This window comes from Giraffa tippelskirchi, chromosome 1 (genome assembly GCF_054371585.1).
Source record: "Giraffa tippelskirchi isolate mGirTip1 chromosome 1, T2T-mGirTip1v1.2.pri, whole genome shotgun sequence".
Taxonomy (NCBI): domain Eukaryota; kingdom Metazoa; phylum Chordata; class Mammalia; order Artiodactyla; family Giraffidae; genus Giraffa; species Giraffa tippelskirchi.
The window spans coordinates 106,360,747-106,387,949 of record NC_137275.1 but is presented as its reverse complement, the minus strand read 5'-3'; positions in this window follow the sequence as shown (position 1 = coordinate 106,387,949).

Sequence of the window (27,203 nt, the reverse complement as noted above, 5' to 3'; positions counted from 1 at the left end):
GACCCATACTGCTGCGAGCAGGTCCTCACTTCCCGAGCCAGGAAAGGCCTAGTCTCGCGAGCTCTCTCCTGCAGAGCTAACGTGACGGAAGAGCTTTGTGGAGGGAGCCTTGATGTTCCCGGGCAGTGTGGGAGGCCTAGCTGTAATCGTGCAGCCAGCAGCCATGGCCCCTGAAAATTGACTTCCCACGTAGCACTTCCCAGCACAATGTGACTTGCAGCTTGAAGGCGGCCGAGCAGGCGGTCTTCCTCGGAGGGAGGAAAGGCAGACCCACAGACGGTGTTTTTAGGCCTCCTTCGCACAGCAAGTGTTGGGCTCTGCAGACTCCAGTACAAGTGGACTGCAAACAGGTCCTCACCTCCCGAGCCAAGAAAGGCCTAGTTTCGTGAGCTCTTTACTGCAGAGCTAACGTGAGGGAAGAGCTGTGTGGAGGGAACCTTGATGTTCTGGGCAGTGTGGGAGCCCTAGGCATACACGTGCACCCAGCGGCCATTGGCCTTGAAAACTGACTTCCCAACTAGCACTTCCCAGTCCGATGTGCCTTTCAGCTTGAAGGCGGCCAAGCAGGCGGTCTTCCTTGGAGGGAGGAAAGGCAGACCCACAGACGGTGTTTTTAGGCCTCCTTCGCACAGCAAGGGTTGGGCTCTGCAGACTCCAGTACAAGTGGACTGCAAACAGGTCCTCACCTCCCGAGCCAAGAAAGGCCTAGTTTCGTGAGCTCTTTACTGCAGAGCTAACGTGAAGGAAGAGCTGTGTGGAGGGAACCTTGATGTTCTGGGCAGTGTGGGAGCCATAGGCATACACATGCACCCAGCGGCCATTGCCGGTGAAAACTGACTTCGCAACTAGCACTTCCCAGCCCAAGGTGACTGTCAGCTTGAAGGCGGCCGAGCAGGCTCTCTTCCTTGGAGGGAGGAAAGGCAGCCCCAGAGACTGTGTTTTTATGCCTGCCTCGCACAGCAAGTGTGGGGCTCTGCAGATGACAGTACAAGAGGCCTGCAAACAGGTCCTCACTTCCCTAGCCAAAAAAGGCCTACTTTCGCGAGCTCTCTCATGCTGAGCAAACGTGACGGAAGGGCTGTGTGGAGGGAGCCTTGATGTTCTGGGCAGTGTGAGAGCCCTAGGCATACACGTGCACCCAGCGGCCATTGCCCCTGCAAACTGACTTCCCAGGCAGCACTTCCCAGGACAATGTGACTTTCAGCTTGAAGGCGGCAAAGCAGGCGGTCTTCCTTGGAGGGAGGAAAGGCAGACCCACAGACTGTGTTTTTAGGCCTCCCTCGCACAGCCATTGTTGGGCTCTGCAGACGCCAGTAGAAGAGGCCTGCAAACAGGTCCTCACTTCCCGAGCCAAGAAAGGCCTAGTTTCGTGAGCTCTTTACTGCAGAGCTAACGTGAGGAAAGAGCTGTGTGGAGGGAACCTTAATGTATGTTCTGGGCGGTGTGGGAGCCCTAGGCATACACGTGCACCCAGCGGCCATTGCCCCTGCAAACTGACTTCCCAGGTAGCACTTCCCAGGACAATGTGACTTTCAGCTTGAAGGCGGCAAAGCAGGCGGTCTTCCTTGGAATGAGGAAAGGCAGACCCACAGACTGTGTTTTTAGGACTCCCTCGCACAGCCATTGTTGGGCTCTGCAGACGCCAGTACAAGAGGCCTGCAAACAGGTCCTCACTTCCCGAGCCAAGAAAGGCCTAGTTTCGTGAGCTCTTTACTGCAGAGCTAACGTGATGGAAGAGCTGTGTGGAGGGAGCCTTGATGTTCTCGGGCAGTGTGGGAAGCCTAGCTGTTAACGTGCAGCCAGCGCCGATGGCCCCTGCAAGCTGACTTCCCAGGTAGCACTTCCCAGCCCAATGTGACTGTCAGCTTGAAGACGGCCGAGCAGGCTGTCTTCCTTGGAGGGAGGAAAGGCAGCCCCAGAGACTGTGTTTTTATCCCTCTGTCGCACAGCAAGTGTGGGGATCTGCAGACGCCAGTACAAGAGGCCTGCAAACAGGTCCTCACTTCCCGAGCCAAGAAAGGCCTAGTTACGTGAGCTCTCTCCTGCAGAGCTAAGGTGACCGAAGAACTGTGTGGTGGGAACCTTGATGCAGTCGGCAATGTGGGAGCACTAGGCATACACGTGCACCCGGCGGCCATTGCCCCTGCAAACTGACTTCCCAAATAGCACTTCCAAGCCCCATGTGACTTTCAGCCAGAAGGCGGCCGGGCAGGCTCTCTTCCTTGGAGGGCGGAAAGGCAGCCCCAGAGAGAGCGTTTTCATGCCTCCCGGGCGCAGGCAACGTGGGTCTCTTGAGAGGCCCGACCCATAGTGCTGCGAGCAGGTCCTCGCTTCCCGGGTCAAGAAAGGCCTAGTCTCGCGAGCTCTCTCCTTCAGAGGAAACGTGACGGAAGAGCTGTGTGGAGGGAGCCTTGATGTTCCCGGGCAGTGTGGGAGGCCTAGCTGTAAACGTGCAGCCAGCGGCCATGGCCCATGAAAACTGAATTTGCAACTAGCACTTCCCGGTCCAAGGTGACGGTCAGCTTGGAGGCGGCCAAGCAGGCGGTCTTCCTTGGAGGGAGGAAACGCAGCCCCAGAGATTGGGTTTTTAGGCTTCGCTCACACAGCAAGTGTGGTGCTCTGCAGACGCCCGTACAAGAGGCCTGCAAACAGGTCCTCACCTCCCGAGCCAAGAAAGGCCTAGTTTCGTGAGCTCTTTCCTGCAGAGCTAACGTGAGGGAAGAGCTGTGTGGAGGGAACTTTGATGTTCTGGGCAGTGTGAGAGCCCTAGGCATACACGTGCACCCAGCGGCCATTGCCCCTGCAAACTGACTTCCCAGGCAGCACTTCCCAGGACAATGTGACTTTCAGCTTGAAGGCGGCAAAGCAGGCGGTCTTCCTTGGAGGGAGGAAAGGCAGACCCACAGACTGTGTTTTTAGGCCTCCCTCACACAGCCATTGTTGGGCTCTGCAGACGCCAGTACAAGAGGCCTGCAAACAGGTCCTCACTTCCCGAGCCAAGAAAGGCCTAGTTTCCCGATCTCTCTCCTGCAGAGCTAACGTGAGGGAAGAGCTGTGTGGAGGGAACCTTGATGTTCTGGGCAGTGTGGGAGCCCTAGGCATGCACGTGCACCCAGCGGCCATGGCCCCTGCAAACTGACTTCCCAGGTAGGACTTCCCAGGTCAATGTGACTTTCAGCTTGAATGCGGCAAAGGAGTCGGTCTTCCTTGGAGGGAGGAAAGGCAGACCCACAGACGGTGTTTTTATGCCTCCCTCGCACAGCAAGTGTTGACCTCTGCATACGCCAGTACAAGAGGCCTGCAAATAGGTCCTCACTTCCCAAGCCAGGAAAGGCCTAGTCTCGCGAGCTCTTTACTGCAGAGCTAATGTGAGGAAGAGCTGTGTGGAGGGAGCCTTTATGTTCCCGGGCAGTGTTGGAGGCGTAGACGTAAACGTGCAGCGCGGCCATGGCCCTTGAAAATTGACTTCCCAGGTAGCACATCACAGCACAATGTGATCTTCAGCTTGAAGGCGGCCGAGCAGGCGGTCTTCCTTGGACGGAGAAAAGGCAGCCCCAGAGATTGGGTTTTTAGGTCGCGCTCGCACAGCAAGTGTGGGGCTCTGCAGATGACAGTACAAGAGGCCTGCAAACAGGTCCTCACTTCCCGAGCCAGGAAAGGCCTAGTTTCACGAGCTCTCTCCTGCAGAGTTAACGTGATGAAAGGGATGTGTGGAGGGAGCCTTGATGTTCTGGGCAGTGTGGGAGCCCTAGGCATACACGTTCACCCAGCGGCCATTGCCCGTGAAAACTGACTTCGCAACTAGCACTTCCCAGCCCAAGGTGACTGTCAGCTGGAAGGCGGCCGAGCAGGCGGTCTTCCTTGGAGGGAGGAAAGGCAGCCCCAGAGATTGGGTTTTTAGGCTTTGCTCGCACAGCAAGTGTGGTGCTCTTCAGACGCCCGTACAAGAGGCCTGCAAACAGGTCCTCACTTCCCGAGCCAAGAAAGGCCTACTTTCGCGAGCTCTCTCCTGCTGAGCAAACGTGAAGGAAGGGGTGTGTGGAGGGACCCTTGATGTTCTGGGCAGCGTGGGAGCCCTAGGCATACACGTGCACCCAGCGGCCATTGCCCCTGCCAACTGACTTCCCAGGTAGCACTTCCCAGGACAATGTGACTTTCAGCTTGAAGGCGGCAAAGCAGGCGGTCTTCCTTGGAAAGAGGAAAGGCAGACCCACAGACTGTGTTTTTAGGCCTCCCTCGCACAGCCATTGTTGGGCTCTGCAGACGCCAGTACAAGAGGCCTGCAAACAGGTCCTCACTTCCCGAGCCAAGAAAGGCCTAGTTTCCTGAGCTCTTTACTGCAGAGCTAACGTGAGGGAAGAGCTGTTTGGAGGGAGCTTTGATGTTCTGGGCAGCGTGGGAACCCTAGGCATACACGTGCACCAAGCGGCCATTGCCCCTGCAAACTGACATCCCAGGTAGCACTTCCTAGCCCGATGTGACTTTCAGCCAGAAGGCGGCCGGGTAGGCTCTCTTCCTTGGAGGGAGGAAAGGCAGCCCCTGAGAGAGCGTTTTCATGCCCCCAGTACGCAGGCAACGTGGGGCTCTTGAGAGGCCCGACCCATACTGCTGCGAGCAGGTCCTCACTTCCCGAGCCAGGAAAGGCCTAGTCTCGCGAGCTCTCTCCTGCAGAGCTAACGTGACGGAAGAGCTTTGTGGAGGGAGCCTTGATGTTCCCGGGCAGTGTGGGAGGCCTAGCTGTAATCGTGCAGCCAGCAGCCATGGCCCCTGAAAATTGACTTCCCACGTAGCACTTCCCAGCACAATGTGACTTGCAGCTTGAAGGCGGCCGAGCAGGCGGTCTTCCTCGGAGGGAGGAAAGGCAGACCCACAGACGGTGTTTTTAGGCCACCTTCGCACAGCAAGTGTTGGGCTCTGCAGACTCCAGTACAAGTGGACTGCAAACAGGTCCTCACCTCCCGAGCCAAGAAAGGCCTAGTTTCGTGAGCTCTTTACTGCAGAGCTAACGTGAGGGAAGAGCTGTGTGGAGGGAACCTTGATGTTCTGGGCAGTGTGGGAGCCCTAGGCATACACGTGCACCCAGCGGCCATTGGCCTTGAAAACTGACTTCCCAACTAGCACTTCCCAGTCCGATGTGCCTTTCAGCTTGAAGGCGGCCAAGCAGGCGGTCTTCCTTGGAGGGAGGAAAGGCAGACCCACAGACGGTGTTTTTAGGCCTCCTTCGCACAGCAAGGGTTGGGCTCTGCAGACTCCAGTACAAGTGGACTGCAAACAGGTCCTCACTTCCCGAGCCAAGAAAGGCCTAGTTTCGTGAGCTCCTTACTGCAGAGCTAACGTAAGGGAAGAGCTGTGTGGAGGGAACCTTGAGGTTCTTGGCAGTATGGGAGCCCTAGGCATACAGGGGCACCCAGCGGCCATTGGCCCTGAAAACTGACTTCCAAACTAGCACTTCTCAGACCAATGTGACTGTCAGCTTGAAGGCGGCCGAGCAGGCTCTCTTCCTTGGACGCAGAAAAGGCAGCCCCAGAGATTGGGTTTTTAGGCCTCCCTCGCACAGCAAGCGTGGGGCTCAGCAGACACCAGTACAAGAGGCCGGCAAACAGGTCCTCACTTCCCGAGCCAAGAAAGGCCTAGTTTCGCGATCTCTCTCCTGCAGAGCTAACGTGACGGAAGAGCTGTGTGGAGGGAACCTTGATGTTCTGGGCAGTGTGGGAGCCCTAGGCATACACGTGCACCCAGCGGCCATTGCCCCTGAAAACAGTCTTCCCAAATAGCACTTCCAAGCCCGATGTGACTTTCAGCCAGAAGGTGACCGGGTAGGCTCTCTTCCTTGGAGGGAGGAAAGGCAGCCCCAGGGACTGTGTTTTTATGCCTCCCTCGCACAGCAAGTGCGGGGCTCTGCAGACGTCCGTACAAGAGTCCTGCAAACAGGTCCTCACTTCCCGAGCCAGGAAAGGCCTAGTTGCGCGAGCTCTCTCCTGCAGAGCTAACGTGATGGAAGAGCTGTGTGGAGGGAGCCTTGATGTTCTCGGGCAGTGTGGGAAGCCTAGCTGTAAACGTGCAGCCAGCGGCGATGGGCCCTGCAAACTGACTTCCCAGGTAGCACTTCCCAGCCCAATGTGACTGTCAGCTTCAAGGCGGCCGAGCAGGCTGTCTTCCTTGGAGGGAGGAAAGGCAGCCCCAGAGATTGGGTTTTTAGGCTTCGCTCGCACAGCAAGCGTGGTGCCCTGCAGACGCCCGTACAAGAGGCCTGCAAACAGGTCCTCACTTCCCGAGCCAAAAAAGGCCTACTTTCGCGAGCTCTCTCATGCTGAGCAAACGTGACGGAAGGGCTGTGTGGAGGGAGCCTTGATGTTCTGGGCAGTGTGAGAGCCCTAGGCATACACGTGCACCCAGCGGCCATTGCCCCTGCAAACTGACTTCCCAGGCAGCACTTCCCAGGACAATGTGACTTTCAGCTTGAAGGCGGCAAAGCAGGCGGTCTTCCTTGGAGGGAGGAAAGGCAGACCCACAGACTGTGTTTTTAGGCCTCCCTCACACAGCCATTGTTGGGCTCTGCAGACGCCAGTAGAAGAGGCCTGCAAACAGGTCCTCACTTCCCGAGCCAAGAAAGGCCTAGTTTCGTAGGCTCTTTACTGCAGAGCTAACGTGAGGAAAGAGCTGTGTGGAGGGAACCTTGATGTATGTTCTGGGCAGTGTGGGAGCCCTAGGCATACACGTGTACCCAGCGGCCATTGCCCCTGCAAACTGACTTCCCAGGTAGCACTTCCTAGCCCGATGTGACTTTCAGCCAGAAGGCGGCCGGGTAGGCTCTCTTCCTTGGAGGGAGGAAAGGCAGCCCCTGAGAGAGCGTTTTCATGCCCCCAGTACGCAGGCAACGTGGGGCTCTTGAGAGGCCCGACCCATACTGCTGCGAGCAGGTCCTCACTTCCCGAGCCAGGAAAGGCCTAGTCTCGCGAGCTCTCTCCTGCAGAGCTAACGTGACGGAAGAGCTTTGTGGAGGGAGCCTTGATGTTCCCGGGCAGTGTGGGAGGCCTAGCTGTAATCGTGCAGCCAGCAGCCATGGCCCCTGAAAATTGACTTCCCACGTAGCACTTCCCAGCACAATGTGACTTGCAGCTTGAAGGCGGCCGAGCAGGCGGTCTTCCTCGGAGGGAGGAAAGGCAGACCCACAGACGGTATTTTTAGGCCACCTTCGCACAGCAAGTGTTGGGCTCTGCAGACTCCAGTACAAGTGGACTGCAAACAGGTCCTCACCTCCCGAGCCAAGAAAGGCCTAGTTTCGTGAGCTCTTTACTGCAGAGCTAACGTGAGGGAAGAGCTGTGTGGAGGGAACCTTGATGTTCTGGGCAGTGTGGGAGCCCTAGGCATACACGTGCACCCAGCGGCCATTGGCCTTGAAAACTGACTTCCCAACTAGCACTTCCCAGTCCGATGTGCCTTTCAGCTTGAAGGCGGCCAAGCAGGCGGTCTTCCTTGGAGGGAGGAAAGGCAGACCCACAGACGGTGTTTTTAGGCCTCCTTCGCACAGCAAGGGTTGGGCTCTGCAGACTCCAGTACAAGTGGACTGCAAACAGGTCCTCACTTCCCGAGCCAAGAAAGGCCTAGTTTCGTGAGCTCCTTACTGCAGAGCTAACGTAAGGGAAGAGCTGTGTGGAGGGAACCTTGAGGTTCTTGGCAGTATGGGAGCCCTAGGCATACAGGGGCACCCAGCGGCCATTGGCCCTGAAAACTGACTTCCAAACTAGCACTTCTCAGACCAATGTGACTGTCAGCTTGAAGGCGGCCGAGCAGGCTCTCTTCCTTGGACGCAGAAAAGGCAGCCCCAGAGATTGGGTTTTTAGGCCTCCCTCGCACAGCAAGCGTGGGGCTCAGCAGACACCAGTACAAGAGGCCGGCAAACAGGTCCTCACTTCCCGAGCCAAGAAAGGCCTAGTTTCGCGATCTCTCTCCTGCAGAGCTAACGTGACGGAAGAGCTGTGTGGAGGGAACCTTGATGTTCTGGGCAGTGTGGGAGCCCTAGGCATACACGTGCACCCAGCGGCCATTGCCCCTGAAAACAGTCTTCCCAAATAGCACTTCCAAGCCCGATGTGACTTTCAGCCAGAAGGTGACCGGGTAGGCTCTCTTCCTTGGAGGGAGGAAAGGCAGCCCCAGAGACTGTGTTTTTATGCCTCCCTCGCACAGCAAGTGCGGGGCTCTGCAGACGTCCGTACAAGAGTCCTGCAAACAGGTCCTCACTTCCCGAGCCAGGAAAGGCCTAGTTGCGCGAGCTCTCTCCTGCAGAGCTAACGTGATGGAAGAGCTGTGTGGAGGGAGCCTTGATGTTCTCGGGCAGTGTGGGAAGCCTAGCTGTAAACGTGCAGCCAGCGGCGATGGGCCCTGCAAACTGACTTCCCAGGTAGCACTTCCCAGCCCAATGTGACTGTCAGCTTCAAGGCGGCCGAGCAGGCTGTCTTCCTTGGAGGGAGGAAAGGCAGCCCCAGAGATTGGGTTTTTAGGCTTCGCTCGCACAGCAAGCGTGGTGCCCTGCAGACGCCCGTACAAGAGGCCTGCAAACAGGTCCTCACTTCCCGAGCCAAAAAAGGCCTACTTTCGCGAGCTCTCTCATGCTGAGCAAACGTGACGGAAGGGCTGTGTGGAGGGAGCCTTGATGTTCTGGGCAGTGTGAGAGCCCTAGGCATACACGTGCACCCAGCGGCCATTGCCCCTGCAAACTGACTTCCCAGGCAGCACTTCCCAGGACAATGTGACTTTCAGCTTGAAGGCGGCAAAGCAGGCGGTCTTCCTTGGAGGGAGGAAAGGCAGACCCACAGACTGTGTTTTTAGGCCTCCCTCGCACAGCCATTGTTGGGCTCTGCAGACGCCAGTAGAAGAGGCCTGCAAACAGGTCCTCACTTCCCGAGCCAAGAAAGGCCTAGTTTCGTAGGCTCTTTACTGCAGAGCTAACGTGAGGAAAGAGCTGTGTGGAGGGAACCTTGATGTATGTTCTGGGCAGTGTGGGAGCCCTAGGCATACACGTGTACCCAGCGGCCATTGCCCCTGCAAACTGACTTCCCAGGTAGCACTTCCTAGCCCGATGTGACTTTCAGCCAGAAGGCGGCCGGGTAGGCTCTCTTCCTTGGAGGGAGGAAAGGCAGCCCCTGAGAGAGCGTTTTCATGCCCCCAGTACGCAGGCAACGTGGGGCTCTTGAGAGGCCCGACCCATACTGCTGCGAGCAGGTCCTCACTTCCCGAGCCAGGAAAGGCCTAGTCTCGCGAGCTCTCTCCTGCAGAGCTAACGTGACGGAAGAGCTTTGTGGAGGGAGCCTTGATGTTCCCGGGCAGTGTGGGAGGCCTAGCTGTAATCGTGCAGCCAGCAGCCATGGCCCCTGAAAATTGACTTCCCAGGTAGCACTTCCCAGCACAATGTGACTTGCAGCTTGAAGGCGGCCGAGCAGGCGGTCTTCCTCGGAGGGAGGAAAGGCAGACCCACAGACGGTGTTTTTAGGCCTCCTTCGCACAGCAAGTGTTGGGCTCTGCAGACTCCAGTACAAGTGGAGTGCAAACAGGTCCTCACCTCCCGAGCCAAGAAAGGCCTAGTTTCGTGAGCTCTTTACTGCAGAGCTAACGTGAGGGAAGAGCTGTGTGGAGGGAACCTTGATGTTCTGGGCAGTGTGGGAGCCCTAGGCATACACGTGCACCCAGCGGCCATTGGCCTTGAAAACTGACTTCCCAACTAGCACTTCCCAGTCCGATGTGCCTTTCAGCTTGAAGGCGGCCAAGCAGGCGGTCTTCCTTGGAGGGAGGAAAGGCAGACCCACAGACGGTGTTTTTAGGCCTCCTTCGCACAGCAAGGGTTGGGCTCTGCAGACTCCAGTACAAGTGGACTGCAAACAGGTCCTCACTTCCCGAGCCAAGAAAGGCCTAGTTTCGTGAGCTCCTTACTGCAGAGCTAACGTAAGGGAAGAGCTGTGTGGAGGGAACCTTGAGGTTCTTGGCAGTATGGGAGCCCTAGGCATACAGGGGCACCCAGCGGCCATTGGCCCTGAAAACTGACTTCCCAACTAGCACTTCTCAGACCAATGTGACTGTCAGCTTGAAGGCGGCCGAGCAGGCTCTCTTCCATGGACGCAGAAAAGGCAGCCCCAGAGATTGGGTTTTTAGGCCTCCCTCGCACAGCAAGCGTGGGGCTCAGCAGATACCAGTACAAGAGGCCGGCAAACAGGTCCTCACTTCCCGAGCCAAGAAAGGCCTAGTTTCGCGATCTCTCTCCTGCAGAGCTAACGTGACGGAAGAGCTGTGTGGAGGGAACCTTGATGTTCTGGGCAGTGTGGGAGCCCTAGGCATACACGTGCACCCAGCGGCCATTGCCCCTGAAAACAGTCTTCCCAAATAGCACTTCCAAGCCCGATGTGACTTTCAGCCAGAAGGTGACCGGGTAGGCTCTCTTCCTTGGAGGGAGGAAAGGCAGCCCCAGGGACTGTGTTTTTATGCCTCCCTCGCACAGCAAGTGCGGGGCTCTGCAGACGTCCGTACAAGAGTCCTGCAAACAGGTCCTCACTTCCCGAGCCAGGAAAGGCCTAGTTGCGCGAGCTCTCTCCTGCAGAGCTAACGTGATGGAAGAGCTGTGTGGAGGGAGCCTTGATGTTCTCGGGCAGTGTGGGAAGCCTAGCTGTAAACGTGCAGCCAGCGGCGATGGGCCCTGCAAACTGACTTCCCAGGTAGCACTTCCCAGCCCAATGTGACTGTCAGCTTCAAGGCGGCCGAGCAGGCTGTCTTCCTTGGAGGGAGGAAAGGCAGCCCCAGAGATTGGGTTTTTAGGCTTCGCTCGCACAGCAAGCGTGGTGCCCTGCAGACGCCCGTACAAGAGGCCTGCAAACAGGTCCTCACTTCCCGAGCCAAAAAAGGCCTACTTTCGCGAGCTCTCTCATGCTGAGCAAACGTGACAGAAGGGCTGTGTGGCGGGAGCCTTGATGTTCTGGGCAGTGTGAGAGCCCTAGGCATACACGTGCACCCAGCGACCATTGCCCCTGCAAACTGACTTCCCAGGCAGCACTTCCCAGGACAATGTGACTTTCAGCTTGAAGGCGGCAAAGCAGGCGGTCTTCCTTGGAGGGAGCAAAGGCAGACCCACAGACTGTGTTTTTAGGCCTCCCTCGCACAGCCATTGTTGGGCTCTGCAGACGCCAGTAGAAGAGGCCTGCAAACAGGTCCTCACTTCCCGAGCCAAGAAAGGCCTAGTTTCGTAGGCTCTTTACTGCAGAGCTAACGTGAGGAAAGAGCTGTGTGGAGGGAACCTTGATGTATGTTCTGGGCAGTGTGGGAGCCCTAGGCATACACGTGCACCCAGCGGCCATTGCCCCTGCAAACTGACTTCCCAGGTAGCACTTCCTAGCCCGATGTGACTTTCAGCCAGAAGGCGGCCGGGTAGGCTCTCTTCCTTGGAGGGAGGAAAGGCAGCCCCTGAGAGAGCGTTTTCATGCCCCCAGTACGCAGGCAACGTGGGGCTCTTGAGAGGCCCGACCCATACTGCTGCGAGCAAGTCCTCACTTCCCGAGCCAGGAAAGGCCTAGTCTCGCGAGCTCTCTCCTGCAGAGCTAACGTGACGGAAGAGCTTTGTGGAGGGAGCCTTGATGTTCCCGGGCAGTGTGGGAGGCCTAGCTGTAATCGTGCAGCCAGCAGCCATGGCCCCTGAAAATTGACTTCCCAAGTAGCACTTCCCAGCACAATGTGACTTGCAGCTTGAAGGCGGCCGAGCAGGCGGTCTTCCTCGGAGGGAGGGAAGGCATACCCACAGACGGTGTTTTTAGGCCTCCTTCGCACAGCAAGTGTTGGGCTCTGCAGACTCCAGTACAAGTGGACTGCAAACAGGTCCTCACCTCCCGAGCCAAGAAAGGCCTAGTTTCGTGAGCTCTTTACTGCAGAGCTAACGTGAGGGAAGAGCTGTGTGGAGGGAACCTTGATGTTCTGGGCAGTGTGGGAGCCCTAGGCATACACGTGCACCCAGCGGCCATTGGCCTTGAAAACTGACTTCCCAACTAGCACTTCCCAGTCCGATGTGCCTTTCAGCTTGAAGGCGGCCAAGCAGGCGGTCTTCCTTGGAGGGAGGAAAGGCAGACCCACAGACGGTGTTTTTAGGCCTCCTTCGCACAGCAAGGGTTGGGCTCTGCAGACTCCAGTATAAGTGGACTGCAAACAGGTCCTCACTTCCCGAGCCAAGAAAGGCCTAGTTTCGTGAGCTCCTTACTGCAGAGCTAACGTAAGGGAAGAGCTGTGTGGAGGGAACCTTGAGGTTCTTGGCAGTATGGGAGCCCTAGGCATACAGGGGCACCCAGCGGCCATTGGCCCTGAAAACTGACTTCCCAACTAGCACTTCTCAGACCAATGTGACTGTCAGCTTGAAGGCGGCCGAGCAGGCTCTCTTCCTTGGACGCAGAAAAGGCAGCCCCAGAGATTGGGTTTTTAGGCCTCCCTCGCACAGCAAGCGTGGGGCTCAGCAGACACCAGTACAAGAGGCCGGCAAACAGGTCCTCACTTCCCGAGCCAAGAAAGGCCTAGTTTCGCGATCTCTCTCCTGCAGAGCTAACGTGACGGAAGAGCTGTGTGGAGGGAACCTTGATGTTCTGGGCAGTGTGGGAGCCCTAGGCATACACGTGCACCCAGCGGCCATTGCCCCTGAAAACAGTCTTCCCAAATAGCACTTCCAAGCCCGATGTGACTTTCAGCCAGAAGGTGACCGGGTAGGCTCTCTTCCTTGGAGGGAGGAAAGGCAGCCCCAGAGACTGTGTTTTTATGCCTCCCTCGCACAGCAAGTGCGGGGCTCTGCAGACGTCCGTACAAGAGTCCTGCAAACAGGTCCTCACTTCCCGAGCCAGGAAAGGCCTAGTTTCGCGAGCTCTCTCCTGCAGAGCTAACGTGATGGAAGAGCTGTGTGGAGGGAGCCTTGATGTTCTCGGGCAGTGTGGGAAGCCTAGCTGTAAACGTGCAGCCAGCGGCGATGGGCCCTGCAAACTGACTTCCCAGGTAGCACTTCCCAGCCCAATGTGACTGTCAGCTTCAAGGCGGCCGAGCAGGCTGTCTTCCTTGGAGGGAGGAAAGGCAGCCCCAGAGATTGGGTTTTTAGGCTTCACTCGCACAGCAAGCGTGGTGCCCTGCAGACGCCCGTACAAGAGGCCTGCAAACAGGTCCTCACTTCCCGAGCCAAAAAAGGCCTACTTTCGCGAGCTCTCTCATGCTGAGCAAACGTGACGGAAGGGCTGTGTGGAGGGAGCCTTGATGTTCTGGGCAGTGTGAGAGCCCTAGGCATACACGTGCACCCAGCGGCCATTGCCCCTGCAAACTGACTTCCCAGGCAGCACTTCCCAGGACAATGTGACTTTCAGCTTGAAGGCGGCAAAGCAGGCGGTCTTCCTTGGAGGGAGCAAAGGCAGACCCACAGACTGTGTTTTTAGGCCTCCCTCGCACAGCCATTGTTGGGCTCTGCAGACGCCAGTAGAAGAGGCCTGCAAACAGGTCCTCACTTCCCGAGCCAAGAAAGGCCTAGTTTCGTAGGCTCTTTACTGCAGAGCTAACGTGAGGAAAGAGCTGTGTGGAGGGAACCTTGATGTATGTTCTGGGCAGTGTGGGAGCCCTAGGCATACACGTGCACCCAGCGGCCATTGCCCCTGCAAACTGACTTCCCAGGTAGCACTTCCTAGCCCGATGTGACTTTCAGCCAGAAGGCGGCCGGGTAGGCTCTCTTCCTTGGAGGGAGGAAAGGCAGCCCCTGAGAGAGCGTTTTCATGCCCCCAGTACGCAGGCAACGTGGGGCTCTTGAGAGGCCCGACCCATACTGCTGCGAGCAGGTCCTCACTTCCCGGGCCAGGAAAGGCCTAGTCTCGCGAGCTCTCTCCTGCAGAGCTAACGTGACGGAAGAGCTTTGTGGAGGGAGCCTTGATGTTCCCGGGCAGTGTGGGAGGCCTAGCTGTAATCGTGCAGCCAGCAGCCATGGCCCCTGAAAATTGACTTCCCACGTAGCACTTCCCAGCACAATGTGACTTGCAGCTTGAAGGCGGCCGAGCAGGCGGTCTTCCTCGGAGGGAGGAAAGGCAGACCCACAGACGGTGTTTTTAGGCCTCCTTCGCACAGCAAGGGTTGGGCTCTGCAGACTCCAGTACAAGTGGACTGCAAACAGGTCCTCACCTCCCGAGCCAAGAAAGGCCTAGTTTCGTGAGCTCTTTACTGCAGAGCTAACGTGAAGGAAGAGCTGTGTGGAGGGAACCTTGATGTTCTGGGCAGTGTGGGAGCCATAGGCATACACATGCACCCAGCGGCCATTGCCGGTGAAAACTGACTTCGCAACTAGCACTTCCCAGCCCAAGGTGACTGTCAGCTTGAAGGCGGCCGAGCAGGCTCTCTTCCTTGGAGGGAGGAAAGGCAGCCCCAGAGACTGTGTTTTTATGCCTGCCTCGCACAGCAAGTGTGGGGCTCTGCAGATGACAGTACAAGAGGCCTGCAAACAGGTCCTCACTTCCCGAGCCAAAAAAGGCCTACTTTCGCGAGCTCTCTCATGCTGAGCAAACGTGACGGAAGGGCTGTGTGGAGGGAGCCTTGATGTTCTGGGCAGTGTGAGAGCCCTAGGCATACACGTGCACCCAGCGGCCATTGCCCCTGCAAACTGACTTCCCAGGCAGCACTTCCCAGGACAATGTGACTTTCAGCTTGAAGGCGGCAAAGCAGGCGGTCTTCCTTGGAGGGAGGAAAGGCAGACCCACAGACTGTGTTTTTAGGCCTCCCTCGCGCAGCCATTGTTGGGCTCTGCAGACGCCAGTAGAAGAGGCCTGCAAACAGGTCCTCACTTCCCGAGCCAAGAAAGGCCTAGTTTCGTGAGCTCTTTACTGCAGAGCTAACGTGAGGAAAGAGCTGTGTGGAGGGAACCTTGATGTATGTTCTGGGCAGTGTGGGAGCCCTAGGCATACACGTGCACCCAGCGGCCATTGCCCCTGCAAACTGACTTCCCAGGTAGCACTTCCTAGCCCGATGTGACTTTCAGCCAGAAGGCGGCCGGGTAGGCTCTCTTCCTTGGAGGGAGGAAAGGCAGCCCCTGAGAGAGCGTTTTCATGCCCCCAGTACGCAGGCAACGTGGGGCTCTTGAGAGGCCCGACCCATACTGCTGCGAGCAGGTCCTCACTTCCCGAGCCAGGAAAGGCCTAGTCTCGCGAGCTCTCTCCTGCAGAGCTAACGTGACGGAAGAGCTTTGTGGAGGGAGCCTTGATGTTCCCGGGCAGTGTGGGAGGCCTAGCTGTAATCGTGCAGCCAGCAGCCATGGCCCCTGAAAATTGACTTCCCACGTAGCACTTCCCAGCACAATGTGACTTGCAGCTTGAAGGCGGCCGAGCAGGCGGTCTTCCTCGGAGGGAGGAAAGGCAGACCCACAGACGGTGTTTTTAGGCCTCCTTCGCACAGCAAGTGTTGGGCTCTGCAGACTCCAGTACAAGTGGACTGCAAACAGGTCCTCACCTCCCGAGCCAAGAAAGGCCTAGTTTCGTGAGCTCTTTACTGCAGAGCTAACGTGAGGGAAGAGCTGTGTGGAGGGAACCTTGATGTTCTGGGCAGTGTGGGAGCCCTAGGCATACACGTGCACCCAGCGGCCATTGGCCTTGAAAACTGACTTCCCAACTAGCACTTCCCAGTCCGATGTGCCTTTCAGCTTGAAGGCGGCCAAGCAGGCGGTCTTCCTTGGAGGGAGGAAAGGCAGACCCACAGACGGTGTTTTTAGGCCTCCTTCGCACAGCAAGGGTTGGGCTCTGCAGACTCCAGTACAAGTGGACTGCAAACAGGTCCTCACTTCCCGAGCCAAGAAAGGCCTAGTTTCGTGAGCTCCTTACTGCAGAGCTAACGTAAGGGAAGAGCTGTGTGGAGGGAACCTTGAGGTTCTTGGCAGTATGGGAGCCCTAGGCATACAGGGGCACCCAGCGGCCATTGGCCCTGAAAACTGACTTCCAAACTAGCACTTCTCAGACCAATGTGACTGTCAGCTTGAAGGCGGCCGAGCAGGCTCTCTTCCTTGGACGCAGAAAAGGCAGCCCCAGAGATTGGGTTTTTAGGCCTCCCTCGCACAGCAAGCGTGGGGCTCAGCAGACACCAGTACAAGAGGCCGGCAAACAGGTCCTCACTTCCCGAGCCAAGAAAGGCCTAGTTTCGCGATCTCTCTCCTGCAGAGCTAACGTGACGGAAGAGCTGTGTGGAGGGAACCTTGATGTTCTGGGCAGTGTGGGAGCCCTAGGCATACACGTGCACCCAGCGGCCATTGCCCCTGAAAACAGTCTTCCCAAATAGCACTTCCAAGCCCGATGTGACTTTCAGCCAGAAGGTGACCGGGTAGGCTCTCTTCCTTGGAGGGAGGAAAGGCAGCCCCAGGGACTGTGTTTTTATGCCTCCCTCGCACAGCAAGTGCGGGGCTCTGCAGACGTCCGTACAAGAGTCCTGCAAACAGGTCCTCACTTCCCGAGCCAGGAAAGGCCTAGTTGCGCGAGCTCTCTCCTGCAGAGCTAACGTGATGGAAGAGCTGTGTGGAGGGAGCCTTGATGTTCTCGGGCAGTGTGGGAAGCCTAGCTGTAAACGTGCAGCCAGCGGCGATGGGCCCTGCAAACTGACTTCCCAGGTAGCACTTCCCAGCCCAATGTGACTGTCAGCTTCAAGGCGGCCGAGCAGGCTGTCTTCCTTGGAGGGAGGAAAGGCAGCCCCAGAGATTGGGTTTTTAGGCTTCGCTCGCACAGCAAGCGTGGTGCCCTGCAGACGCCCGTACAAGAGGCCTGCAAACAGGTCCTCACTTCCCGAGCCAAAAAAGGCCTACTTTCGCGAGCTCTCTCATGCTGAGCAAACGTGACGGAAGGGCTGTGTGGAGGGAGCCTTGATGTTCTGGGCAGTGTGAGAGCCCTAGGCATACACGTGCACCTAGCGGCCATTGCCCCTGCAAACTGACTTCCCAGGCAGCACTTCCCAGGACAATGTGACTTTCAGCTTGAAGGCGGCAAAGCAGGCGGTCTTCCTTGGAGGGAGGAAAGGCAGACCCACAGACTGTGTTTTTAGGCCTCCCTCGCACAGCCATTGTTGGGCTCTGCAGACGCCAGTAGAAGAGGCCTGCAAACAGGTCCTCACTTCCCGAGCCAAGAAAGGCCTAGTTTCGTAGGCTCTTTACTGCAGAGCTAACGTGAGGAAAGAGCTGTGTGGAGGGAACCTTGATGTATGTTCTGGGCAGTGTGGGAGCCCTAGGCATACACGTGTACCCAGCGGCCATTGCCCCTGCAAACTGACTTCCCAGGTAGCACTTCCTAGCCCGATGTGACTTTCAGCCAGAAGGCGGCCGGGTAGGCTCTCTTCCTTGGAGGGAGGAAAGGCAGCCCCTGAGAGAGCGTTTTCATGCCCCCAGTACGCAGGCAACGTGGGGCTCTTGAGAGGCCCGACCCATACTGCTGCGAGCAGGTCCTCACTTCCCGAGCCAGGAAAGGCCTAGTCTCGCGAGCTCTCTCCTGCAGAGCTAACGTGACGGAAGAGCTTTGTGGAGGGAGCCTTGATGTTCCCGGGCAGTGTGGGAGGCCTAGCTGTAATCGTGCAGCCAGCAGCCATGGCCCCTGAAAATTGACTTCCCAGGTAGCACTTCCCAGCACAATGTGACTTGCAGCTTGAAGGCGGCCGAGCAGGCGGTCTTCCTCGGAGGGAGGAAAGGCAGACCCACAGACGGTGTTTTTAGGCCTCCTTCGCACAGCAAGTGTTGGGCTCTGCAGACTCCAGTACAAGTGGAGTGCAAACAGGTCCTCACCTCCCGAGCCAAGAAAGGCCTAGTTTCGTGAGCTCTTTACTGCAGAGCTAACGTGAGGGAAGAGCTGTGTGGAGGGAACCTTGATGTTCTGGGCAGTGTGGGAGCCCTAGGCATACACGTGCACCCAGCGGCCATTGGCCTTGAAAACTGACTTCCCAACTAGCACTTCCCAGTCCGATGTGCCTTTCAGCTTGAAGGCGGCCAAGCAGGCGGTCTTCCTTGGAGGGAGGAAAGGCAGACCCACAGACGGTGTTTTTAGGCCTCCTTCGCACAGCAAGGGTTGGGCTCTGCAGACTCCAGTACAAGTGGACTGCAAACAGGTCCTCACTTCCCGAGCCAAGAAAGGCCTAGTTTCGTGAGCTCCTTACTGCAGAGCTAACGTAAGGGAAGAGCTGTGTGGAGGGAACCTTGAGGTTCTTGGCAGTATGGGAGCCCTAGGCATACAGGGGCACCCAGCGGCCATTGGCCCTGAAAACTGACTTCCCAACTAGCACTTCTCAGACCAATGTGACTGTCAGCTTGAAGGCGGCCGAGCAGGCTCTCTTCCTTGGACGCAGAAAAGGCAGCCCCAGAGATTGGGTTTTTAGGCCTCCCTCGCACAGCAAGCGTGGGGCTCAGCAGACACCAGTACAAGAGGCCGGCAAACAGGTCCTCACTTCCCGAGCCAAGAAAGGCCTAGTTTCGCGATCTCTCTCCTGCAGAGCTAACGTGACGGAAGAGCTGTGTGGAGGGAACCTTGATGTTCTGGGCAGTGTGGGAGCCCTAGGCATACACGTGCACCCAGCGGCCATTGCCCCTGAAAACAGTCTTCCCAAATAGCACTTCCAAGCCCGATGTGACTTTCAGCCAGAAGGTGACCGGGTAGGCTCTCTTCCTTGGAGGGAGGAAAGGCAGCCCCAGGGACTGTGTTTTTATGCCTCCCTCGCACAGCAAGTGCGGGGCTCTGCAGACGTCCGTACAAGAGTCCTGCAAACAGGTCCTCACTTCCCGAGCCAGGAAAGGCCTAGTTGCGCGAGCTCTCTCCTGCAGAGCTAACGTGATGGAAGAGCTGTGTGGAGGGAGCCTTGATGTTCTCGGGCAGTGTGGGAAGCCTAGCTGTAAACGTGCAGCCAGCGGCGATGGGCCCTGCAAACTGACTTCCCAGGTAGCACTTCCCAGCCCAATGTGACTGTCAGCTTCAAGGCGGCCGAGCAGGCTGTCTTCCTTGGAGGGAGGAAAGGCAGCCCCAGAGATTGGGTTTTTAGGCTTCGCTCGCACAGCAAGCGTGGTGCCCTGCAGACGCCCGTACAAGAGGCCTGCAAACAGGTCCTCACTTCCCGAGCCAAAAAAGGCCTACTTTCGCGAGCTCTCTCATGCTGAGCAAACGTGACAGAAGGGCTGTGTGGCGGGAGCCTTGATGTTCTGGGCAGTGTGAGAGCCCTAGGCATACACGTGCACCCAGCGACCATTGCCCCTGCAAACTGACTTCCCAGGCAGCACTTCCCAGGACAATGTGACTTTCAGCTTGAAGGCGGCAAAGCAGGCGGTCTTCCTTGGAGGGAGCAAAGGCAGACCCACAGACTGTGTTTTTAGGCCTCCCTCGCACAGCCATTGTTGGGCTCTGCAGACGCCAGTAGAAGAGGCCTGCAAACAGGTCCTCACTTCCCGAGCCAAGAAAGGCCTAGTTTCGTAGGCTCTTTACTGCAGAGCTAACGTGAGGAAAGAGCTGTGTGGAGGGAACCTTGATGTATGTTCTGGGCAGTGTGGGAGCCCTAGGCATACACGTGCACCCAGCGGCCATTGCCCCTGCAAACTGACTTCCCAGGTAGCACTTCCTAGCCCGATGTGACTTTCAGCCAGAAGGCGGCCGGGTAGGCTCTCTTCCTTGGAGGGAGGAAAGGCAGCCCCTGAGAGAGCGTTTTCATGCCCCCAGTACGCAGGCAACGTGGGGCTCTTGAGAGGCCCGACCCATACTGCTGCGAGCAAGTCCTCACTTCCCGAGCCAGGAAAGGCCTAGTCTCGCGAGCTCTCTCCTGCAGAGCTAACGTGACGGAAGAGCTTTGTGGAGGGAGCCTTGATGTTCCCGGGCAGTGTGGGAGGCCTAGCTGTAATCGTGCAGCCAGCAGCCATGGCCCCTGAAAATTGACTTCCCAAGTAGCACTTCCCAGCACAATGTGACTTGCAGCTTGAAGGCGGCCGAGCAGGCGGTCTTCCTCGGAGGGAGGGAAGGCATACCCACAGACGGTGTTTTTAGGCCTCCTTCGCACAGCAAGTGTTGGGCTCTGCAGACTCCAGTACAAGTGGACTGCAAACAGGTCCTCACCTCCCGAGCCAAGAAAGGCCTAGTTTCGTGAGCTCTTTACTGCAGAGCTAACGTGAGGGAAGAGCTGTGTGGAGGGAACCTTGATGTTCTGGGCAGTGTGGGAGCCCTAGGCATACACGTGCACCCAGCGGCCATTGGCCTTGAAAACTGACTTCCCAACTAGCACTTCCCAGTCCGATGTGCCTTTCAGCTTGAAGGCGGCCAAGCAGGCGGTCTTCCTTGGAGGGAGGAAAGGCAGACCCACAGACGGTGTTTTTAGGCCTCCTTCGCACAGCAAGGGTTGGGCTCTGCAGACTCCAGTATAAGTGGACTGCAAACAGGTCCTCACTTCCCGAGCCAAGAAAGGCCTAGTTTCGTGAGCTCCTTACTGCAGAGCTAACGTAAGGGAAGAGCTGTGTGGAGGGAACCTTGAGGTTCTTGGCAGTATGGGAGCCCTAGGCATACAGGGGCACCCAGCGGCCATTGGCCCTGAAAACTGACTTCCCAACTAGCACTTCTCAGACCAATGTGACTGTCAGCTTGAAGGCGGCCGAGCAGGCTCTCTTCCTTGGACGCAGAAAAGGCAGCCCCAGAGATTGGGTTTTTAGGCCTCCCTCGCACAGCAAGCGTGGGGCTCAGCAGACACCAGTACAAGAGGCCGGCAAACAGGTCCTCACTTCCCGAGCCAAGAAAGGCCTAGTTTCGCGATCTCTCTCCTGCAGAGCTAACGTGACGGAAGAGCTGTGTGGAGGGAACCTTGATGTTCTGGGCAGTGTGGGAGCCCTAGGCATACACGTGCACCCAGCGGCCATTGCCCCTGAAAACAGTCTTCCCAAATAGCACTTCCAAGCCCGATGTGACTTTCAGCCAGAAGGTGACCGGGTAGGCTCTCTTCCTTGGAGGGAGGAAAGGCAGCCCCAGAGACTGTGTTTTTATGCCTCCCTCGCACAGCAAGTGCGGGGCTCTGCAGACGTCCGTACAAGAGTCCTGCAAACAGGTCCTCACTTCCCGAGCCAGGAAAGGCCTAGTTTCGCGAGCTCTCTCCTGCAGAGCTAACGTGATGGAAGAGCTGTGTGGAGGGAGCCTTGATGTTCTCGGGCAGTGTGGGAAGCCTAGCTGTAAACGTGCAGCCAGCGGCGATGGGCCCTGCAAACTGACTTCCCAGGTAGCACTTCCCAGCCCAATGTGACTGTCAGCTTCAAGGCGGCCGAGCAGGCTGTCTTCCTTGGAGGGAGGAAAGGCAGCCCCAGAGATTGGGTTTTTAGGCTTCACTCGCACAGCAAGCGTGGTGCCCTGCAGACGCCCGTACAAGAGGCCTGCAAACAGGTCCTCACTTCCCGAGCCAAAAAAGGCCTACTTTCGCGAGCTCTCTCATGCTGAGCAAACGTGACGGAAGGGCTGTGTGGAGGGAGCCTTGATGTTCTGGGCAGTGTGAGAGCCCTAGGCATACACGTGCACCCAGCGGCCATTGCCCCTGCAAACTGACTTCCCAGGCAGCACTTCCCAGGACAATGTGACTTTCAGCTTGAAGGCGGCAAAGCAGGCGGTCTTCCTTGGAGGGAGCAAAGGCAGACCCACAGACTGTGTTTTTAGGCCTCCCTCGCACAGCCATTGTTGGGCTCTGCAGACGCCAGTAGAAGAGGCCTGCAAACAGGTCCTCACTTCCCGAGCCAAGAAAGGCCTAGTTTCGTAGGCTCTTTACTGCAGAGCTAACGTGAGGAAAGAGCTGTGTGGAGGGAACCTTGATGTATGTTCTGGGCAGTGTGGGAGCCCTAGGCATACACGTGCACCCAGCGGCCATTGCCCCTGCAAACTGACTTCCCAGGTAGCACTTCCTAGCCCGATGTGACTTTCAGCCAGAAGGCGGCCGGGTAGGCTCTCTTCCTTGGAGGGAGGAAAGGCAGCCCCTGAGAGAGCGTTTTCATGCCCCCAGTACGCAGGCAACGTGGGGCTCTTGAGAGGCCCGACCCATACTGCTGCGAGCAGGTCCTCACTTCCCGGGCCAGGAAAGGCCTAGTCTCGCGAGCTCTCTCCTGCAGAGCTAACGTGACGGAAGAGCTTTGTGGAGGGAGCCTTGATGTTCCCGGGCAGTGTGGGAGGCCTAGCTGTAATCGTGCAGCCAGCAGCCATGGCCCCTGAAAATTGACTTCCCACGTAGCACTTCCCAGCACAATGTGACTTGCAGCTTGAAGGCGGCCGAGCAGGCGGTCTTCCTCGGAGGGAGGAAAGGCAGACCCACAGACGGTGTTTTTAGGCCTCCTTCGCACAGCAAGGGTTGGGCTCTGCAGACTCCAGTACAAGTGGACTGCAAACAGGTCCTCACCTCCCGAGCCAAGAAAGGCCTAGTTTCGTGAGCTCTTTACTGCAGAGCTAACGTGAAGGAAGAGCTGTGTGGAGGGAACCTTGATGTTCTGGGCAGTGTGGGAGCCATAGGCATACACATGCACCCAGCGGCCATTGCCGGTGAAAACTGACTTCGCAACTAGCACTTCCCAGCCCAAGGTGACTGTCAGCTTGAAGGCGGCCGAGCAGGCTCTCTTCCTTGGAGGGAGGAAAGGCAGCCCCAGAGACTGTGTTTTTATGCCTGCCTCGCACAGCAAGTGTGGGGCTCTGCAGATGACAGTACAAGAGGCCTGCAAACAGGTCCTCACTTCCCGAGCCAAAAAAGGCCTACTTTCGCGAGCTCTCTCATGCTGAGCAAACGTGACGGAAGGGCTGTGTGGAGGGAGCCTTGATGTTCTGGGCAGTGTGAGAGCCCTAGGCATACACGTGCACCCAGCGGCCATTGCCCCTGCAAACTGACTTCCCAGGCAGCACTTCCCAGGACAATGTGACTTTCAGCTTGAAGGCGGCAAAGCAGGCGGTCTTCCTTGGAGGGAGGAAAGGCAGACCCACAGACTGTGTTTTTAGGCCTCCCTCGCGCAGCCATTGTTGGGCTCTGCAGACGCCAGTAGAAGAGGCCTGCAAACAGGTCCTCACTTCCCGAGCCAAGAAAGGCCTAGTTTCGTGAGCTCTTTACTGCAGAGCTAACGTGAGGAAAGAGCTGTGTGGAGGGAACCTTGATGTATGTTCTGGGCAGTGTGGGAGCCCTAGGCATACACGTGCACCCAGCGGCCATTGCCCCTGCAAACTGACTTCCCAGGTAGCACTTCCTAGCCCGATGTGACTTTCAGCCAGAAGGCGGCCGGGTAGGCTCTCTTCCTTGGAGGGAGGAAAGGCAGCCCCTGAGAGAGCGTTTTCATGCCCCCAGTACGCAGGCAACGTGGGGCTCTTGAGAGGCCCGACCCATACTGCTGCGAGCAGGTCCTCACTTCCCGAGCCAGGAAAGGCCTAGTCTCGCGAGCTCTCTCCTGCAGAGCTAACGTGACGGAAGAGCTTTGTGGAGGGAGCCTTGATGTTCCCGGGCAGTGTGGGAGGCCTAGCTGTAATCGTGCAGCCAGCAGCCATGGCCCCTGAAAATTGACTTCCCACGTAGCACTTCCCAGCACAATGTGACTTGCAGCTTGAAGGCGGCCGAGCAGGCGGTCTTCCTCGGAGGGAGGAAAGGCAGACCCACAGACGGTGTTTTTAGGCCTCCTTCGCACAGCAAGTGTTGGGCTCTGCAGACTCCAGTACAAGTGGACTGCAAACAGGTCCTCACCTCCCGAGCCAAGAAAGGCCTAGTTTCGTGAGCTCTTTACTGCAGAGCTAACGTGAGGGAAGAGCTGTGTGGAGGGAACCTTGATGTTCTGGGCAGTGTGGGAGCCCTAGGCATACACGTGCACCCAGCGGCCATTGGCCTTGAAAACTGACTTCCCAACTAGCACTTCCCAGTCCGATGTGCCTTTCAGCTTGAAGGCGGCCAAGCAGGCGGTCTTCCTTGGAGGGAGGAAAGGCAGACCCACAGACGGTGTTTTTAGGCCTCCTTCGCACAGCAAGGGTTGGGCTCTGCAGACTCCAGTACAAGTGGACTGCAAACAGGTCCTCACCTCCCGAGCCAAGAAAGGCCTAGTTTCGTGAGCTCTTTACTGCAGAGCTAACGTGAAGGAAGAGCTGTGTGGAGGGAACCTTGATGTTCTGGGCAGTGTGGGAGCCATAGGCATACACATGCACCCAGCGGCCATTGCCGGTGAAAACTGACTTCGCAACTAGCACTTCCCAGCCCAAGGTGACTGTCAGCTTGAAGGCGGCCGAGCAGGCTCTCTTCCTTGGAGGGAGGAAAGGCAGCCCCAGAGACTGTGTTTTTATGCCTGCCTCGCACAGCAAGTGTGGGGCTCTGCAGATGACAGTACAAGAGGCCTGCAAACAGGTCCTCACTTCCTGAGCCAAGAAAGGCCTAGTTTCGGGAGCTCTTTCCTGCTGAGCAAACGTGACGGAAGGGCTATGTGGAGGGAGCCTTGATGTTCCCGGGCAGTGTGGGAGGCCTAGCTGTAAACGTGCAGCCAGCGGCCATTGGCCCCTGAAAACTGACTTCGCAACTAGCACTTCCCAGTCCGATGTGCCTTTCAGCTTGAAGGCGGCCAAGCAGGCGGTCTTCCTTGGAGGGAGGAAAGGCAGACCCACAGACGGTGTTTTTAGGCCTCCTTCGCACAGGAAGGGTTGGGCTCTGCAGACGCCAGTAGAAGAGGCCTGCAAACAGGTCCTCACTTCCCGAGCCAAGAAAGGCCTAGTTTCGTGAGCTCCTTACTGCAGAGCTAACGTAAGGGAAGAGCTGTGTGGAGGGAACCTTGAGGTTCTTGGCAGTATGGGAGCCCTAGGCATACAGGGGCACCCAGCGGCCATTGGCCCTGAAAACTGACTTCCCAACTAGCACTTCTCAGACCAATGTGACTGTCAGCTTGAAGGCGGCCGAGCAGGCTCTCTTCCTTGGACGCAGAAAAGGCAGCCCCAGAGATTGGGTTTTTAGGCCTCCCTCGCACAGCAAGCGTGGGGCTCAGCAGACACCAGTACAAGAGGCCGGCAAACAGGTCCTCACTTCCCGAGCCAAGAAAGGCCTAGTTTCGCGATCTCTCTCCTGCAGAGCTAACGTGACGGAAGAGGTGTGTGGAGGGAACCTTGATGTTCTGGGCAGTGTGGGAGCCCTAGGCATACACGTGCACCCAGCGGCCATTGCCCCTGAAAACAGTCTTCCCAAATAGCACTTCCAAGCCCGATGTGACTTTCAGCCAGAAGGTGACCGGGTAGGCTCTCTTCCTTGGAGGGAGGAAAGGCAGCCCCAGAGACTGTGTTTTTATGCCTCCCTCGCACAGCAAGTGCGGGGCTCTGCAGACGTCCGTACAAGAGTCCTGCAAACAGGTCCTCACTTCCCGAGCCAGGAAAGGCCTAGTTTCGCGAGCTCTCTCCTGCAGAGCTAACGTGATGGAAGAGCTGTGTGGAGGGAGCCTTGATGTTCTCGGGCAGTGTGGGAAGCCTAGCTGTAAACGTGCAGCCAGCGGCGATGGGCCCTGCAAACTGACTTCCCAGGTAGCACTTCCCAGCCCAATGTGACTGTCAGCTTCAAGACGGCCGAGCAGGCTGTCTTCCTTGGAGGGAGGAAAGGCAGCCCCAGAGATTGGGTTTTTAGGCTTCGCTCGCATAGCAAGCGTGGTGCCCTGCAGACGCCCGTACAAGAGGCCTGCCAACAGGTCCTCACTTCCCGAGCCAAAAAAGGCCTACTTTCGCGAGCTCTCTCATGCTGAGCAAACGTGACGGAAGGGCTGTGTGGAGGGAGCCTTGATGTTGTGGGCAGTGTGAGAGCCCTAGGCATACACGTGCACCCAGCGGCCATTGCCCCTGCAAACTGACTTCCCAGGCAGCACTTCCCAGGACAATGTGACTTTAGCTTGAAGGCGGCAAAGCAGGCGGTCTTCCTTGGAGGGAGGAAAGGCAGACCCACAGACTGTGTTTTTAGGCCTCCCTCGCACAGCCATTGTTGGGCTCTGCAGACGCCAGTAGAAGAGGCCTGCAAACAGGTCCTCACTTCCCGAGCCAAGAAAGGCCTAGTTTCGTAGGCTCTTTACTGCAGAGCTAACGTGAGGAAAGAGCTGTGTGGAGGGAACCTTGATGTATGTTCTGGGCAGTGTGGGAGCCCTAGGCATACACGTGCACCCAGCGGCCATTGCCCCTGCAAACTGACTTCCCAGGTAGCACTTCCTAGCCCGATGTGACTTTCAGCCAGAAGGCGGCCGGGTAGGCTCTCTTCCTTGGAGGGAGGAAAGGCAGCCCCTGAGAGAGCGTTTTCATGCCCCCAGTACGCAGGCAACATGGGGCTCTTGAGAGGCCCGACCCATACTGCTGCGAGCAGGTCCTCACTTCGCGAGCCAGGAAAGGCCTAGTCTCGCGAGCTCTCTCCTGCAGAGCTAACGTGACGGAAGAGCTTTGTGGAGGGAGCCTTGATGTTCCCGGGCAGTGTGGGAGGCCTAGCTGTAATCGTGCAGCCAGCAGCCATGGCCCCTGAAAATTGACTTCCCACGTAGCACTTCCCAGAACAATGTGACTTGCAGCTTGAAGGCGGCCGAGCAGGCGGTCTTCCTCGGAGGGAGGAAAGGCAGACCCACAGACGGTGTTTTTAGGCCTCCTTCGCACAGCAAGTGTTGGGCTCAGCAGACTCCAGTACAAGTGGACTGCAAACAGGTCCTCACCTCCCGAGCCAAGAAAGGCCTAGTTTCGTGAGCTCTTTACTGCAGAGCTAACGTGAGGGAAGAGCTGTGTGGAGGGAACCTTGATGTTCTGGGCAGTGTGGGAGCCCTAGGCATACACGTGCACCCAGCGGCCATTGGCCTTGAAAACTGACTTCCCAACTAGCACTTCCCAGTCCGATGTGCCTTTCAGCTTGAAGGCGGCCAAGCAGGCGGTCTTCCTTGGAGGGAGGAAAGGCAGACCCACAGACGGTGTTTTTAGGCCTCCTTCGCACAGCAAGGGTTGGGCTCTGCAGACTCCAGTACAAGTGGACTGCAAACAGGTCCTCACCTCCCGAGCCAAGAAAGGCCTAGTTTCGTGAGCTCTTTACTGCAGAGCTAACGTGAAGGAAGAGCTGTGTGGAGGGAACCTTGATGTTCTGGGCAGTGTGGGAGCCATAGGCATACACATGCACCCAGCGGCCATTGCCGGTGAAAACTGACTTCGCATCTAGCACTTCCCAGCCCAAGGTGACTGTCAGCTTGAAGGCGGCCGAGCAGGCTC